Source organism: Ambystoma mexicanum, chromosome 2p (genome assembly GCF_040938575.1).
Source record: "Ambystoma mexicanum isolate Mex_15411 chromosome 2p, UKY_AmexF1_1, whole genome shotgun sequence".
Classification (NCBI taxonomy): domain Eukaryota; kingdom Metazoa; phylum Chordata; class Amphibia; order Caudata; family Ambystomatidae; genus Ambystoma; species Ambystoma mexicanum.
In genome coordinates, this window is record NC_090923.1 from 184411856 (window position 1) to 184427272 (window position 15417).

Sequence of the window (15417 nt, forward strand, 5' to 3'; positions counted from 1 at the left end):
CCACTCTAGTGCCAGAGGCAGTCCGTGCTGCACACCACATGCACACCTGCATTAAGGGCCACTCTGGTGCCAGAGGCAGTCCTTGCTGCACACCACATGCACACCTGCATTAAGGGCCACTTTAGTGCCAGAGGCAGTCCTTGCTGCACACCACAAGTTACCTGTTTGTGTTCCGCCTCAGAATGCATTAAGGGCCACCCAAGTGCTAGTGGAAGTCCTTGCTGCACACCACATGCACACCTGCATTAAGGGCCACTCTGGTGCCAGAGGCAGTCCTTGCTGCATACCACACGTTACCTGTTTGTGTTCCGCATCAGAATGCATTAAGGGCGACTCTAGTGCTAGAGGCAGTCCTTGCTGCACAGCACATGCACACCTGCATTAAGGGCCACTCTAGTGCCAGAGGCAGTCCTTGCTGCACACCACACACACACCTGTTTGTGTCCCACTTTAGAATGCAATAAGGGCCACTCTAGTACCAGAGGCAGTCCTTGCTGCACACCACATGCACACCTGCATTAAGGGCCACTCTAGTGCCAGAGGCAGTCCTTGCTGCACACCACATGCGCACCTGCATTAAGGGCCACTCTGGTGCCAGAGGCAGTCCTTGCTGCACACCACATGCACACTTGCATTAAGGGCCACTCTAGTGCTAGTGGCAGTCCTTGCTGCACACCACATGCACACCTGCATTAAGGGCCACTCTGGTGCCAGAGGCAGTCCTTGCTGCACACCACATGCACACCTGCATTAAGGGCCACTCTAGTGCCAGAGGCAGTCCTTGCTTCACACCACACGTTACCTGTTTGTGTTCCGCATCAGAATGCATTAAGGGCCACCCTAGTGCTAGTGGCAGTCCTTGCTGCACACCACATGCACACCTGCATTAAGAGCCACTCTGGTGCCAGAGGCAGTCCTTGCTGCACACCACACGTTACCTGTTTGTGTTCCGCATCAGAATGCATTAAGGGCTACCCTAGTGCTAGTGGCAGTCCTTGCTGCACACCACATGCACACCTGCATTAAGGGACACTCTAGTGCCAGAGGCAGTCCTTGCTGCACAACACGCGCACACCTGCTTTAAGGGCCACTCTAGTGCCAGAGGCAGTCCTTGCTGCACACCACACACACACACCTGTTTGTGTTCCGCCTTAGAATGCATTAACGGCCACTCTAGTGCCAGAGGCAGTCCTTGCTGCACACCACATGCACACCTGCATTAAGGGCCACTCTAGTGCCAGAGGCAGTCCTTGCTGCACACCACACGCACACCTGTTTGTGTTCCGCCTCAGAATGCATTAAGGGCCACTCTAGTGCTAGAGGCAGTCCTTGCTGCACACCACATCCACACCTGCATTAAGGGCCACTTTAGTGCCAGAGGCAGTCCTTGCTGCACACCACATGCACACTTGCATTAAGTGCCACTCTAGTGCCAGAGGCAGTCCTTGCTGCACACCACACGCACACCTGCATTAAGGGCCACTCTAGTGCCAGAGGCAGTCCTTGCTGCACACCACACGCACACCTGCATTAAGGGCCACTCTAGTGCCCGAGGCAGTCCTTGCTGCACACCACACGCACACCTGCATTAAGGGCCACTCTAGTGCCAGAGGCAGTCCTTGCTGCACACCACACGCACACCTGCATTAAGGGCCACTCTAGTGCCAGAGGCAGTCCTTGCTGCACAACACATGCACACTTGCATTAAGGGCCACTCTAGTGCCAGAGGCAGTCCGTGCAGCACACCACACGCACACCTGCAATAAGGGCCACTCGAGTGCCAGAGGCAGTCCTTGCTGCACACCACACGCACACTTGCATTAAGGGCCACTCTAGTGCCAGAGGCAGTCCTTGCTGCACACCACACGCACAGCTGGCACTTCAGGGGTGCAATGTCCAACAATTACAGGGCACAGGAAGTAACTTAGCCTGTGCGTGTGGCATGCAGCTTGCCACGGACCGCGTGTGGGATGAGGCAAAGATACTGAGGGGGGTCCACAGACGGATCTATGTGTTATTAATTAAAAATGGAATAAAGAAAACTTTTTTAACAAATAGAAAATACCGGGGAAAAGGCGTTTTATTTTTTATATTCGAGGGGGGTAAGCCCCATGTTTTCCTATGATTATAAACCCATCTCAACCCCCTCCCCACCCATTTTCATCCCTTACCCCACTACTATATATATATTTAATAAAATATTCGGTTTTTGGGTATTTTCTATTCGTTGACAATGTTATTTCTTATTTGATATTCGTTAATATCACTGGAAACCTCCACAGTCTTCTGAAATCACCTCCCAAATGAGTTACCGCTCTGGCTAAGAGCAGCAGACCATAACCGAATAACGACTGACCCCAACAGGGTTGCAAAATAATATGTAGTGCTTAATGCCGAATTACTTCTGCTTCTAAACTCTATGATAGCTGTTGTTAGCCAAATTCATGGTACTCATTTCATCGACCTTGGATGGGCCTATGATTCAAACCCGCCATGTCGAGTGAGGCCGGCCCTATGTGTGGGGGTGAGCGCTTATCTGTGAACCCACCCCCTTTATGCATTTGAGATGCCCTCATTTTAAGTGGAATTCTATCGGTTCCCAGTGGCCTTACTTGAATGGAAGAAGCGGGCAATACTATGAATGTCTTCTTTTTATGTAGCGCTTTGTGAAGGATCTCTCCTCTTTCTAACAGCTGGAATTAGGGACTTTATACTGTCCAATTTAACGATATTGAATGTATCGACCTCAGAAGGATGAAAGGATGAGCTGCGCCAGCTAGGATTCGATACAGGGATGCACGGCTTGCAGGGTAAGGGGCCTAACCACTGCATTCGAGTGTCGCGACCTGGCCTACAATGAGCGATGGGTGGTCCTTAGGGGAGAACTGTACAAAGCAATAGGATTGGTGCCCTTTAAAGGACAGTAGGGTGGGGGTCTGGGCAGGCCGTTCGCCACCTCGTTGGGTCAAGCTTGGTGGATGCTCTGCTTCTGTGCCAGCCATGCCATCCTTGTAAACGCACTGGACAATGCCCTATCTTTTTCTATGATCCAATATATTAATAGTGATCTTTGGCATGAATAGTTCAGGTAAAGGTGTTTGCTGAACACTGCTCACCCCACGACGTGTCCCACCTAGCCACACTCTCCGACACTACATGTCCCATCTGCCCACACTCTCCGACACTACGTGTCCCACCTACCCTCACTCTCTGATTCTTCAGCCCGCAGCACCTGGGCCCTGAACGTTAGCAATCTTCGGACAGCGCCGTAGAAGAGAGGCCTTTTTAAAAAGAAAGCCTAATAGACGTAGGGGGGGCAGTTTGCCCTCAAGTCTAGGGTGTGCTGTCTAACACTGACACACGCAGTGAAAGCACCCACCACCACTGCATTGTTACAGTTGTCACTGGTCTGCATCATGTGACCCTCCAGATGTTTTGCACTGTGACTCCCATGATCCTTCACCATTGACTATGCTGTCTAGGACTGATGGTAATTGTAGTTCAAAACTTCTGGAGAGCCAAAGATTGCCGTTCTCTGCATTAGATGTTGCCTCAGAGGGACCCTATTGGGAACAGTACACTCTCGGTTGGTGGTCGCTCCACACCCTTACAAGACTTTTATTTCAACCAATAAATCAGGAAAGGAAGGGGAGCATTGTAAATGTCAAGACAAAATCTGAATCTCCTCTCTTAATTCCTTCCAGTGTTTGGCTGTTTAATCGCTTATATGTAGGTATCTGGCAAAGATGACAACGTGGATCATTGTATTCAGGACTTGACTCTCCAGTAATAACTTTTCTTTGGTTTCTGGGGCATGTATTTCTTGATTTATTTTATTTTATTTGAATTATTTTTAAAGCGCTCACACAGCCCGGGTGCATCGAGGCACTATTACAGAATTTTGTTGTTGTTGTCTTAGTTGCATATTATAACGTGCTTAAATGCCTAGAGGTTTCTAAGCGCGGACCCGGGGATCGAACCTGTGTTGCTTCGGACGTTCAAGAACTGGCAATGACAACACTGGCCATCAATGGTGCAACTGCAAAATGGTGCGATTAACTGGGCATATAATAGCAGTGCCTGGCAAATGTCTAATACTTATAAACAAGCCAATAATGTTGGCTTTGCCAATGCTTCCTTCAATAGGGCTTCAGTGAAGGACACACATAGTGATTATAAATTGAGTGGCTGAAGGCAAACCTGGTTAAGACATTTGTATTACATTTTTATTACACCAGTAGCATATTCACAGCTGCAATTAAGTCATTAACTCAGAATACTGCTTTGAAAAAACAGTGTCAGGCGCTTTCAGCACACCGTTTGATGGTAAGGCATGATAGAGCTAGCTCAAATAGCTCCCAGGAGGACGTGGTTTGGTGAGGAGGGGCAGGAAGTGGGTGGGAATGGCCATAGGGATTAGCATGGCCATGAGCTGTCAATGGATGAGCAAATAGCCAAACAATGCATACAAGCTTCGTGTCCCTCCTCATATACCATTCTCTGCAGCTGTACTCTAATGTAATAGTTTCAGCTTGTAGGTGGCGCTTTATCGCCACCTAGTAGCCAAAACTAACAACTGGTATGGCCATGTGTAATCCGTTAGGTCAGATTCCATGTGTGCCCCCTGTTTTAGCTGCAGCCGAGCGCTCTCCCCAGGTTAGAACACTCCATGCTTGGCGGGAGACCCCCAAGGTGGGTAACGGAAGTGTTAGGGAACCTGGGCCTCTTAAGGGGCTGAGTGCTGGAATCGAGGCCTAATTGGTACTCCAAGGAAGCCACCCTCTGAACACGATAGCAAAAGGCTCTCTGGCCACTTAACCTTCTCAAGAGGAGGCACACCTGGTAATGTGGGATGGGACACAGCTGAGTGCTTACACGGTCTCAGTCTCACCCCGCAGGCGCTTCAGGATGAAATGTGGGCGCACAGAGTCCAGGATGTTTCCTTTCCAGAAGGCAGTTAGAGATTCTATTAAAATCTCAGACATGCTTCTTGTAAACGGAGTGCATGAAAGTCGTGCAATTTGCTGGTAATGGAATTGCGTGAAAGTGGAAGGCGCTCGGAATAGGGCTCGTTAGGAATATCTGTTAGCAGAATGCGCTTATAATGATGAGCTAATGTGATGTGCTTATAGCAGGGGGTCCATTTAGATGGCATGTGCAAATTGTAAACGAGGCGCCTCTTAGCGGCGGGCGCTTTAAATGGGAGATCCTGTTACCGGCATCTGCTCCCTGGAGAAGATCCTGTGAGTGGAAACTGTGTATCCCACGAGAGTATCCAGTCAAGGCGATGCAATGACGATTTGTCCGAGAAGTCGACACATTGCCACACTACACATTTCCACACACTGGCATGATGTGCAAGGTGCCGAAACTAGCCTTCGGGGGCCTTCCTCTTTTTTGCGCTGTCGCGATGCCACCGTGAAGGCAGTGGCATGGTGCTCTGTGCGTCCGTAGACGCACGGGGTATATATACATTGTTGCTTTTCTCTGGTGCCCTAGAGGAGTGTTCTTCAAACTGGGGGGGTTGGAGGGTGGGACTAGGAGGTGGGGGGAAGGGGTTGGGGTCCCAGACTTTTTATAAAGGGATAAAGATGACTGTTTTTAATATTTAAAAAACAGGATTCAGGTGACTGCTTGCAATAGAAAATATAATCAGAAGAAACTATTCTATGGAGGGGTTAGGGGAGGAGGAGTGAGGGGGTGGGGTGGGATGGGGTGGGGAGGCTGGGGAGCAGAAACAATATTTTTAATCAAGAGGTGGCTCTGTATAAAAACAGTTTGCAGACCGCTGCCCTAGAGGGTATTAGGGTTGGAGGAAACCGTGTGGTTCATTGGCCTCGGACCCTTTTAAGAGTTGGCGTCAGGATGGCCATGTCCAGTCTGTGGCTTAATGGGTCCTCCACTTAGATGTGTCCTGCTTGCTCTGAGGTTAGATGTCTCAATGTGTGTGTTCAATCTTTCCAGGGAACCTAATATCCTTTTGGCGGTATACAATGTTCTTCTGTTAACATTCGGGCATTTGCAATGTGTTGCCTGACGATATGGACATGCCAAGCGCTATGTGTTATGTGGCTTCCATGATCATATGTCCATTTAGGCATAGCCTATGTGTCCAACGGCAAAGCATCCACTTCGGGGGGGGGCTGAGTTTGCTTGGACATTTCCAATGGGCTCTTTGGCCTGATACAGCTTTGGTTCATCCTTTGAGTCCAGTGGGTGGACATCCTTGTGGCACACCCTGCGGGTGTCGCGACAGTGTTTCCCTTTGCGCGTGTCCCATGTGCACCACGACAAAGCATCCATATGGATGTATCTTGATTGTCTCTTGACCGGAAGTCCATGTGCACCTTTCCAATATGTTGCATTTAACACATTCTCCATTGGGTTTGTCGAATGAGTGTCATGTTTAAATGATATTTAGGGAACGTTTATAGCAGTGGCTTAGCTGCAAAGAAGGACAGGGTGCAGTGCATAGGTCCGGAGGGCATTTTACTTTGCTTAGTTTGGCCGGATCTATATGGAGCAGGTAAACCGTATGGTACGGGCTTGTCCAATGTGTGGCACATTAATAAAGAAGTAACTATGCGATATTGACCCTAATCATTGCCCAGACTGATCAGTCTGCATAGCCTGGGCAAGAAAGTGCCTTGTATTTTGCTCTTAAAATGTGTTTGGGGGGCAGTTCTGTTCAAATCATTAGGGGAACAAACACCATATCCCCCCTATGTATCCCACTCTGGGAATGCGTAGCCCGGCCAATAGCGGACTCGCTCCCGGCCCCTCTTGTTGCAGCTCAATTCTTACTGCTATTCAGGAGACCAGCGGGGGTGACTTCCAGCCCTGGCATTCTAGGGTGGCTTGAAGGGGGCCAGTTGAGCTCTTGGTTGCATATCTGCCATCAGCATCTAAGCTAAAACCCTAGTTTGCTTGCAAGAATACAGGGCGCGGGTGTGCCGGGCGATTTACTGCAACCCATGATTACTGATTTATGTGCTAGACTTGATTCACTGGAAAACTATTTGAATGTGGTTGATTCATACAAAAGAGCTCAGGCGGGTGCCATCCAATCTCTGAAGGCCTCCAGCATGCATATAATAAGAGACAGAGCTTCTGTCCAATCGCTGAAGAGCTCAGGCGGGTGCCATCCAATCTCTGAAGGCCTCCAGTGTGCATGTAATAAGAGACAGAGCTTCTTTCCAATCGCTGAAGAGCTCAGGCGGGTGCCATCCAATCTCTGAAGGCCTCCAGCCTGCATGTAATAAGAGACAGAGCTTCTGTCCAATCGCTGAAGAGCTCAGGCGGGTGTCATCCAATCTCTGAAGGCCTCCAGTGTGCATGTAATAAGAGACAGAGCTTCTGTCCAATCGTTTTAAAAATGCACGGTCATCTTGTGGGCACAGCTCACCGGGTGATAAACTTTCCTCGGCTTGCTAGAGTTGTCATCTCACTCCTCTCCTACCAATTTGTTTCAGGTGCCCCTTCAGAGGTGTTACAAGGACATCTGAGTTCCTGTCTCCCGGTGACCAAAGCACATGTAGTCTCTTTAAAAATTAAATGTACAGAAATACAAGAAGGAGAATCCTTGAATGCAAACTGTCTGTTCTCTACCAGTACCCTGGAGCAATATTGCAGTGCACACCAGGACGATTTTCCCCGAGGCACTCCCAGGCATATGTATTTTAAAAAAAACATGTATAGAATCACCGGTTGAACTTTAAAGAACAGCAGCGAACCTTTACAACTTTAATTCATCTCCAAAAGGAGTTCTCCAATTAGCCACTGAAGGCAGATATCTTGCAATTTCAACGAAACACTGCAACTCTGTTTGCTTGTCAGATTTAGGCCACAGTTATTTATGTATTTGTTTATTTATGGCGCCGGAAACCCGCAGGCATTGGGGTGCCAACAAAAACACAGGGAACAACACAAAAAGAAAACAGGATTAGCAGAAGGGGATTAATGGAGTTTTAGTGAATAAGCAATGTTTTCAGTTATCATCGAAATGCACTAAGCTCCAGTTGAGGAGAATTCAGACCTTAGCAGCTGTAACAGGAAAATACCTTCCTGAGCTATTGACAAGCTTGAATTGTGGTATTTCCACCCTCAAAACTACAGTTGTGAAAGGCAAACGATTGGTATCTGTGGTCAAGTTTAGATCTAATACCTGCCAAGCCGAAATCATGGGCTCGGCCTTGTCCCCATTGAGACACATCCCGTTTGCATTCAGCCAAGTTTCAATGGGACTGTAAATAGTTTGCAGATTGATAGCATCAGTGACATAGTCCCCTGTCAGCTCAAGTACTAGCTGAGTGTCATCAGCAGAACTGCTGAAGAACACTCCTAACTCATCTAGCAGATCACATAGAGGCCTAGTGTAGAGATTGAAGAGCAGCAGGGACATGCAGGCCCCCTGTGGAACCCCGCAGTTATTAGAAACTGGGGGTGAGGTGCAGTCTCCCCAGCACACTGTGGAGGTTCGAGGTGATAGGAATGGTTGCACCCAAGTGATGGCATCTGGGCTTTAGAGGCCTTTGTCTCTCAAAGTGAGTAGAAGTCGATCATGATGTATAAGATGGAATGATGGGGATAAATCAAACAGCACAAGCATTCCAGTTTTTCCTTTGTCTGCAATGTTCAGCATGTTGGTTTGGAGGTCCAGGAGGCCAATTTCAGTGCTGTAACAGGGGCGCAAGCCAGATTGTCTTGGATGCAAAAGGGTCGATGTTTCTATTAAAGACTGCAGTCGAATGGTAGCGCTTTTATCCAGGAACTTTAAAAGGAAATTGCAGTTGGTTATAGGTCTTAGATCCTTTGGGTCTTTAGTGTCTATGCCAGGTTTATTAATCAGAGGTGTAATAGTAACCTTTTTTTTAGAGAGTCCGGAACATGATTGTTAGAAAAGGACGAATTAACCAACCTTAGAAAAAAATGGGCAAAGATTTCTTTATGCTCAAGAATGAAGTAGGGTGAGATTATATTTTCTGGGTATTGTGAGGGGCGGAGAGTGGACAAAGTATCATGGCATGGGTGGTTATGGGGGAAAAGACAATCACCTTCACGCTCCTTCCCCCCTGCCTCCTTTTGTCTCTCTTTCTCTGTCCTCTCTCTCTTCCACCCTCCTCTCTTGGTGTCTTCCCCCACTCTCTCCCTCATTGTCTCCTCCCTCCCTCTCACTGTCTACACACCATTCTCCCCGCTTCGCCTCTCCCTCTCCCCCAACCCCTCACTCTTTCTCTCTCACTTTCTCTCTCTCTCTGTCTCTTCGTTCACATTCTCTCTCTTTCTCTAACTCTCTCTTTGTCTGTCTCTTGCCTCTATTCCTCCCTACTCTCTCTTTCTGTTGCTCGCTCCTTTGCTGTCTTTCTCTCCCCCTCTCTCGTTCACCTTCTCTCTCCTTCCGTCACGCTCTCCTTTTATCTCTCTCTCTCTTCCACCTTCATCCACTCTCTCTCCCTTTCTGTCTGCCTGTCTCTATCTCTTTCACTATCTCCCAGGGTAATATTGAGTAGTCTGTTCTGGTGTGGATGGCACCCCAGGGGAGGCAGGAGCTTAGCCTCTCACTGACAGTAACAGAGCCAGCAGGCCTACGGTATGATGGGCCAGGCAGGCTGCTGACCCGCAATCGTTGTGGCCACTCTGTGCGCCATTCTCACGGTAAAGAGAGGATGAGAGGCCTGGCACAGGTCTGATAGGGTGTGAGGGAACGGCCCGGCAGATCTCACCGAGGCCTGGATGAGGAAGTGCCAAGATGAGGAAGTCGAGATCACAGGTTTGAATGGGCAGATACCTGGGTTATTTAAGGTTTGTGGTTGCCACTATGTGGGCATCAGCTACCTCCCGGGACACATCACCCTATCCTGCTTCACAGCTGTTCCAGATGCGTCGAGGGGTTGAAAGGACGCCTGCATGGAAGGGTTGGCTGGAGGAATGCGCCACCGAAGGAACATTTTTAAAAAGAGGAACATGGCACCGTTTTATTGCTCCCAATTAGCTTTTTATGAGCCCAAAGTCACATGCAATTTGCTACCCATCCAGGAACAGCTTGCATGAGCACAGGAGCAAAGACACTAAACTACTGGGAGCTAAAGAAAGATATCTAGCCTTCAGTGAGCCAGAGGTAGGTGTGAGCTGTCTTGCACTAAGCTGCTTAGAGCCAATGGAAGATATCTAGCCTTCAGGGAGCCAGAGGTGGGTGCGAGCTGTCTTGCACTAAGCTGCTTAGAGCCAATGGAAGATATCTAGCCTTCAGGGAGCCAGAGGTAGGTGTGAGCTGTCTTGCACTAAGCTGCTTAGGGCCAATGGAAGATATCTAGCCTTCAGGGAGCCAGAGGTGGGTGCGAGCTTTCTTGCAGTAAGCTGCTCAGAGCTAACAAAAGACATCTAGCCTTCAGGGAGCCAGAGGTCGGTGCGAGCTGTCTTGCGCTAAGCTGCTTAGAGCCAATGAAAGATATCTAGCCTTCATTGAGCCAGAGGTAGGAGCGAGCTGTCTTGCACTAAGCTGCTTAGAGCCAATGGAAGATATCTAGCCTTCCGGGAGCCAGAGGTGGGTGTGAGCTGTCTTGCACTAAGCTGCTGAGAGCTAATGAAAGATATTTAGCCTTCAGGGAGCCAGAGGTGGGTGCGAGCTGTCTTGCACTAAGCGGCTGAGAGCTGATGAAAGATGTCTACCCTTCAGGGAGCCAGGGGTAGGTGCAATCTGTCTTGCACTAAGCTGCTGAGAGCTAATGAAAGATATCTAGTCTTCAGGGAGCCAGAGGCGGGTTTGAGCTGTCTTGGTGTGACCTGTCTTGCACTAAGCTACTGAGAGCTAATGAAAGATATCTAGCCTGCAGGGAGCCTGGGGTAGGTGTGAGTTGTCTTGGACTAAGCTGCTGAGAGCGAATGGAAGATATCTTGCCTTCAGGGTGCCAGAGGTAGGAATGAGCTGTCTTGCACTAAGCTGCTGAGAGCTAATGAAAGATGTCTAGCCTTCAGAGCACCAGAGGTGGATAGGAGCTGTCTTGCACCAAGCTGCTGAGAGCTAATGACACATATCTAACCTTCAGGGAGCCACAGGTGGGTGCCAGCCGTCTTGGACTAAGCTTCTGAAAGCTAATGAAAGACATATAGCCTTCTGGGAGCCAGAGGTGGGTGTGAGCCGTCGTGCACTAAGCTACTGAGAGCCATTGAAAGATATCTAGCCTTCAGGGAGCCAGCGGTAGGTGTGAGCTGTCTTGCATTAAGCTGCCGAGAGCTAATGAAAGATGCCTAGCCTTCAGGGAGCCAGAGGTGGGTGTGAGCTGTCTTGCACTAAGCTTCTGAGAGCCAATGAAAGAGTATTCTTTGCTGTTATCTAGCCTGCAGTGAAGCAGAGATGGGTGCGAGCGGTCTTAGTCTAAGTTACTGATAGCCAATGGTGAAAGCAGTGGTGGACTGGCCAATGGAGAACTGTTGGGATGTCCTAGTGGGCCTCTGCACCATGGCCATCTTTATTCTGGTTTCCCTGTTTTTCGACTCCTCTTACACCCTTTACCAGGCATCCTGTACCCTTCCTCCCATCTCTCATCATCCTTCACCCCACATCACTTTGAAGCAAATGCATTTTTATAAAGCTTCCAAAATATAATTCCTCAATCTATCAAATGGTTAATGTCTCTTTTTGTTATCTTTAACTACTTTTTAACCCTTACTTAGAGACGATCGTGCTTTAAAATGCACTACTTGGACCCAGTTTTTAAATTTTTCTTGACAGTGAACCCCCAAGCTCAGGTTAGTGTAGTTGGACTTTCTCGCACGATGAAACATGAAGCACCCTGAACACATTTCCTGGGCTGCATGTGTTTCCCCGTCCGCCCCTGGGTGGAAGAGAGGACCTTTCTGGGTCTAGGCTGCTGGCCTGTCCCACCCTGAAGTAGGCCAGGTGTTGGGGGCTTTGTCATCAGGTTTTGGGGTGTGTATGGAGGTCTATGGGAAATATGAAGGGTTTTGTCGTTGATCTGATCAAGGCTTTAAAGGGCACAGAGTAGGGGGCTATATTCTGTCTCGGGGGGCGTCTTTGGTCTGGCTACTGAGTGCCAGGGGAGGGTGTAGGGCTATTCTTTACTTTCCACTCAGAGGTTTGGGGTGAAACAGAGGATGTATTGTGATTTAGGGTACATATAAGTTGGAGTGGTGACTAGTTTCTGCCCATGCCCCAGGGAGCTGGGGCTTAATAGAGGGTGCATTGTAACAGAGAATTAAGTGGAGGCTAGTTCTGGACTTCGGCTCAGGGAGCTGGTTTTGGGTAGAATGTGCATGATGACAAATGCTGCATAGAGATGGGATTTGAGGCTATAGTCTGCATTTTGCCACCGAGAGTTGGGGTTGGGTAGAAGGTGCATTTTGGGATAGGCTGCATGGCGAGGGGAGTGGGATATAGTCTGCATTGGGCCACCAGGAGTTGAGGTTGGGTAGAAGGTGCATTATGACATAGGCTGCATAGAGGTGACAGCTGAAGCTATATTATGACATAGGCTGCATAGAGGTGACAGCTCGGGCTATAGCCTGCCTTTTGCCTTCAGGAGTTGGGGTTGGATAGAAGGTGCATTCTGACACAGGCTGCATAGAGGTTTCAGTTGAGCTGATAATCTGCCTTTTGACTTTGGGAGTCGGGTTTGTGTATGCTGTGCATTCTGACACAGGCTGCATAGAGGTGGGAGTTGAGCTGATAGTCTGCCTTTTGCCTTTGGGAGTCGGGTTTGAGTATGCTGTGCATTCTGACACAGGCTGCATAGAGGTGGGAGTTGAGCTGATAGTCTGCCTTTTGCCTTTGGGAGTCCGGTTTGAGTATGTTGTGCATTCTGACACAGGCTGCATAGAGGTTTCAGTTGAGCTGATAGTCTGCCTTTTGCCTTTGGGAGTCGGGTTTGAGTAGGATGTGCATTCTGACATAGGCTGCATAGAGGTGGGAGTTGAGCTGATAGTGTGCCTTTTGCCTTTGGGAGTCGGGTTTGAGTATGTTGTGCATTCTGACACAGGCTGCATAGAGGTGGGAGTTGAGCTGATAGTCTGCCTTTTGCCTTTGGGAGTCGGGTTTGAGTATGTTGTGCATTCTGACACAGGCTGCATAGAGGTGGGAGTTGAGCTGATAGTCTGCCTTTTGCCTTTGGGAGTCGGGTTTGAGTATGTTGTGCATTCTGACACAGGCTGCATAGAGGTGGGAGTTGAGCTGATAGTCTGCCTTTTGCCTTTGGGAGTCCGGTTTGAGTATGTTGTGCATCCTGACACAGGCTGCATAGAGGTGGGAGTTGGGACATAGTGTGCCTTTTGCCTTTGGGAGTCGGGTTTGAGTATGTTGTGCATTCTGACACAGGCTGCATAGAGGTGGGAGTTGGGGCATAGTGTGCCTTTTGCCTTTGGGAGTCGGGTTTGAGTATGTTGTGCATTCTGACACAGGCTGAATAGAGGTGGGAGTTGAGCTGATAGTCTGCCTTTTGCCTTTGGGAGTCCGGTTTGAGTATGTTGTGCATTCTGACACAGGCTGCATAGAGGTTTCAGTTGAGCTGATAGTCTACCTTTTGCCTTTGGGAGTCGGGTTTGTGTATGTTGTGCATTCTGACACAGGCTGCATAGAGGTTTCAGTTGAGCTGATAGTCTGCCTTTTGCCTTTGGGAGTCGGGTTTGAGTATGTTGTGCATTCTGACACAGGCTGCATAGAGGTGGGAGTTGAGCTGATAGTCTGCCTTTTGCCTTTGGGAGTCGGGTTTGAGTATGTTGTGCATTCTGACACAGGCTGCATAGAGGTGGGAGTTGAGCTGATAGTCTGCCTTTTGCCTTTGGGAGTCGGGTTTGAGTATGTTGTGCATTCTGACACAGGCTGCATAGAGGTGGGAGTTGGGGCATAGTGTGCCTTTTGCCTTTGGGAGTCGGGTTTGAGTATGTTGTGCATTCTGACACAGGCTGCATAGAGGTGGGAGTTGGGGCATAGTGTGCCTTTTGCCTTTGGGAGTCGGGTTTGAGTATGTTGTGCATTCTGACACAGGCTGCATAGAGGTGGGAGTTGAGCTGATAGTCTGCCTTTTGCCTTTGGGAGTCCGGTTTGAGTATGTTGTGCATTCTGACACAGGCTGCATAGAGGTTTCAGTTGAGCTGATAGTCTGCCTTTTGCCTTTGGGAGTCGGGTTTGTGTATGTTGTGCATTCTGACACAGGCTGCATAGAGGTGGGAGTTGAGCTGATAGTCTGCCTTTTGCCTTTGGGAGTCGGGTTTGTGTATGTTGTGCATTCTGACACAGGCTGCATAGAGGTTTCAGTTGAGCTGATAGTCTGCCTTTTGCCTTTGGGAGTCGGGTTTGAGTATGTTGTGCATTCTGACATAGGCTGCATAGAGGTGGGAGTTTGGGCATAGTCTGCATTTGTGGGGTGGGTAGATGGTGCATTATGAAAGTGGCTTCGGAGAGGCAGCGGGGTGATCAATGCTGTGTTGTTGTGCTGCTGGCTGGTTATGTTTAGAGTACACGCTTAATTGTCTCTAGGGGATGAACGATGACAGCACTTTCTAGGAACTTGGAATTGTGAAATGAAGCGAAGGCATTCCTTCTATTGCACTCTAGGTTCCCAGCTACTCCAGGCTCCCAGCATGACAAGGATTGACTTATAGGCCACACATCCCAGCCTTCCCATTGCAACCAAATGGTTCAGAAAATGGAAACTTACTAGAATGCCAGCTGGAACAGAACCCCCGAAGGGGTTACCTGTCTGATTAGTTATGGATTAAGTGCATCCAACCGAGAATCACAGTTAAAAGGCAAAGTGTTTCATCAACAATATCTCTTTAAAATATAGGCCAACGAATTGGAATAAGCAAGTTAAGTTACACAAAGAGTTGTGCATGCTGTCCTTTGACCTCTCTCTCTTAACAATAAGATTGTTCTAGTGAATGGTTACTGATTATATGGCCCACCAGATGATTTGGACTACAGTCTTCACCATATCCTAAGCTGACTAGGCATCATGGGAGTTGAAGTCTGGAGGGCTGCATAATAAAACAACGATGTATTTTGAATATTTCAGCTGAATCCTTTTTAAGTTGACTTGGCCTAAATACTACATCCAATGAAGAGACACCCAACATCCAAATAAATGCCACAAAAAAAGACTTCAGTGCTATTTTTTTAAATTACTTCTTTACAACCAGAGGGGGCATCTCTTGCTCAGTTTCCCGCGCTTCATGCCCGAATACCATACATGAGTTCATGCTTAAAACCAGTATACATCCATAGGGGATTTCTATCAATAACCAAAAAAGTCAAATGTTTGTGCTGATCATAAACATAATGACCACAGCAACCACCTTCCCTCTAATGAAATGACTTGAATCCCGCCATGTCTGACTAGTGCGGAGCGAATCCTAAGCGGTGGACAGATACACTCAGAGCATGGTCGTGAAATAACCAGCTAA

The 15417-nt window shown here is 48.6% G+C and overlaps 1 protein-coding gene across 1 annotated transcript in view; it reads left to right on the forward strand.

Moving 5' to 3' along the window:
- The window catches only part of SRGAP3 (SLIT-ROBO Rho GTPase activating protein 3), a 780680-nt gene that overhangs the window by 126305 nt on the left and 638958 nt on the right, over positions 1-15417 (forward strand). The window lies entirely within an intron of this gene.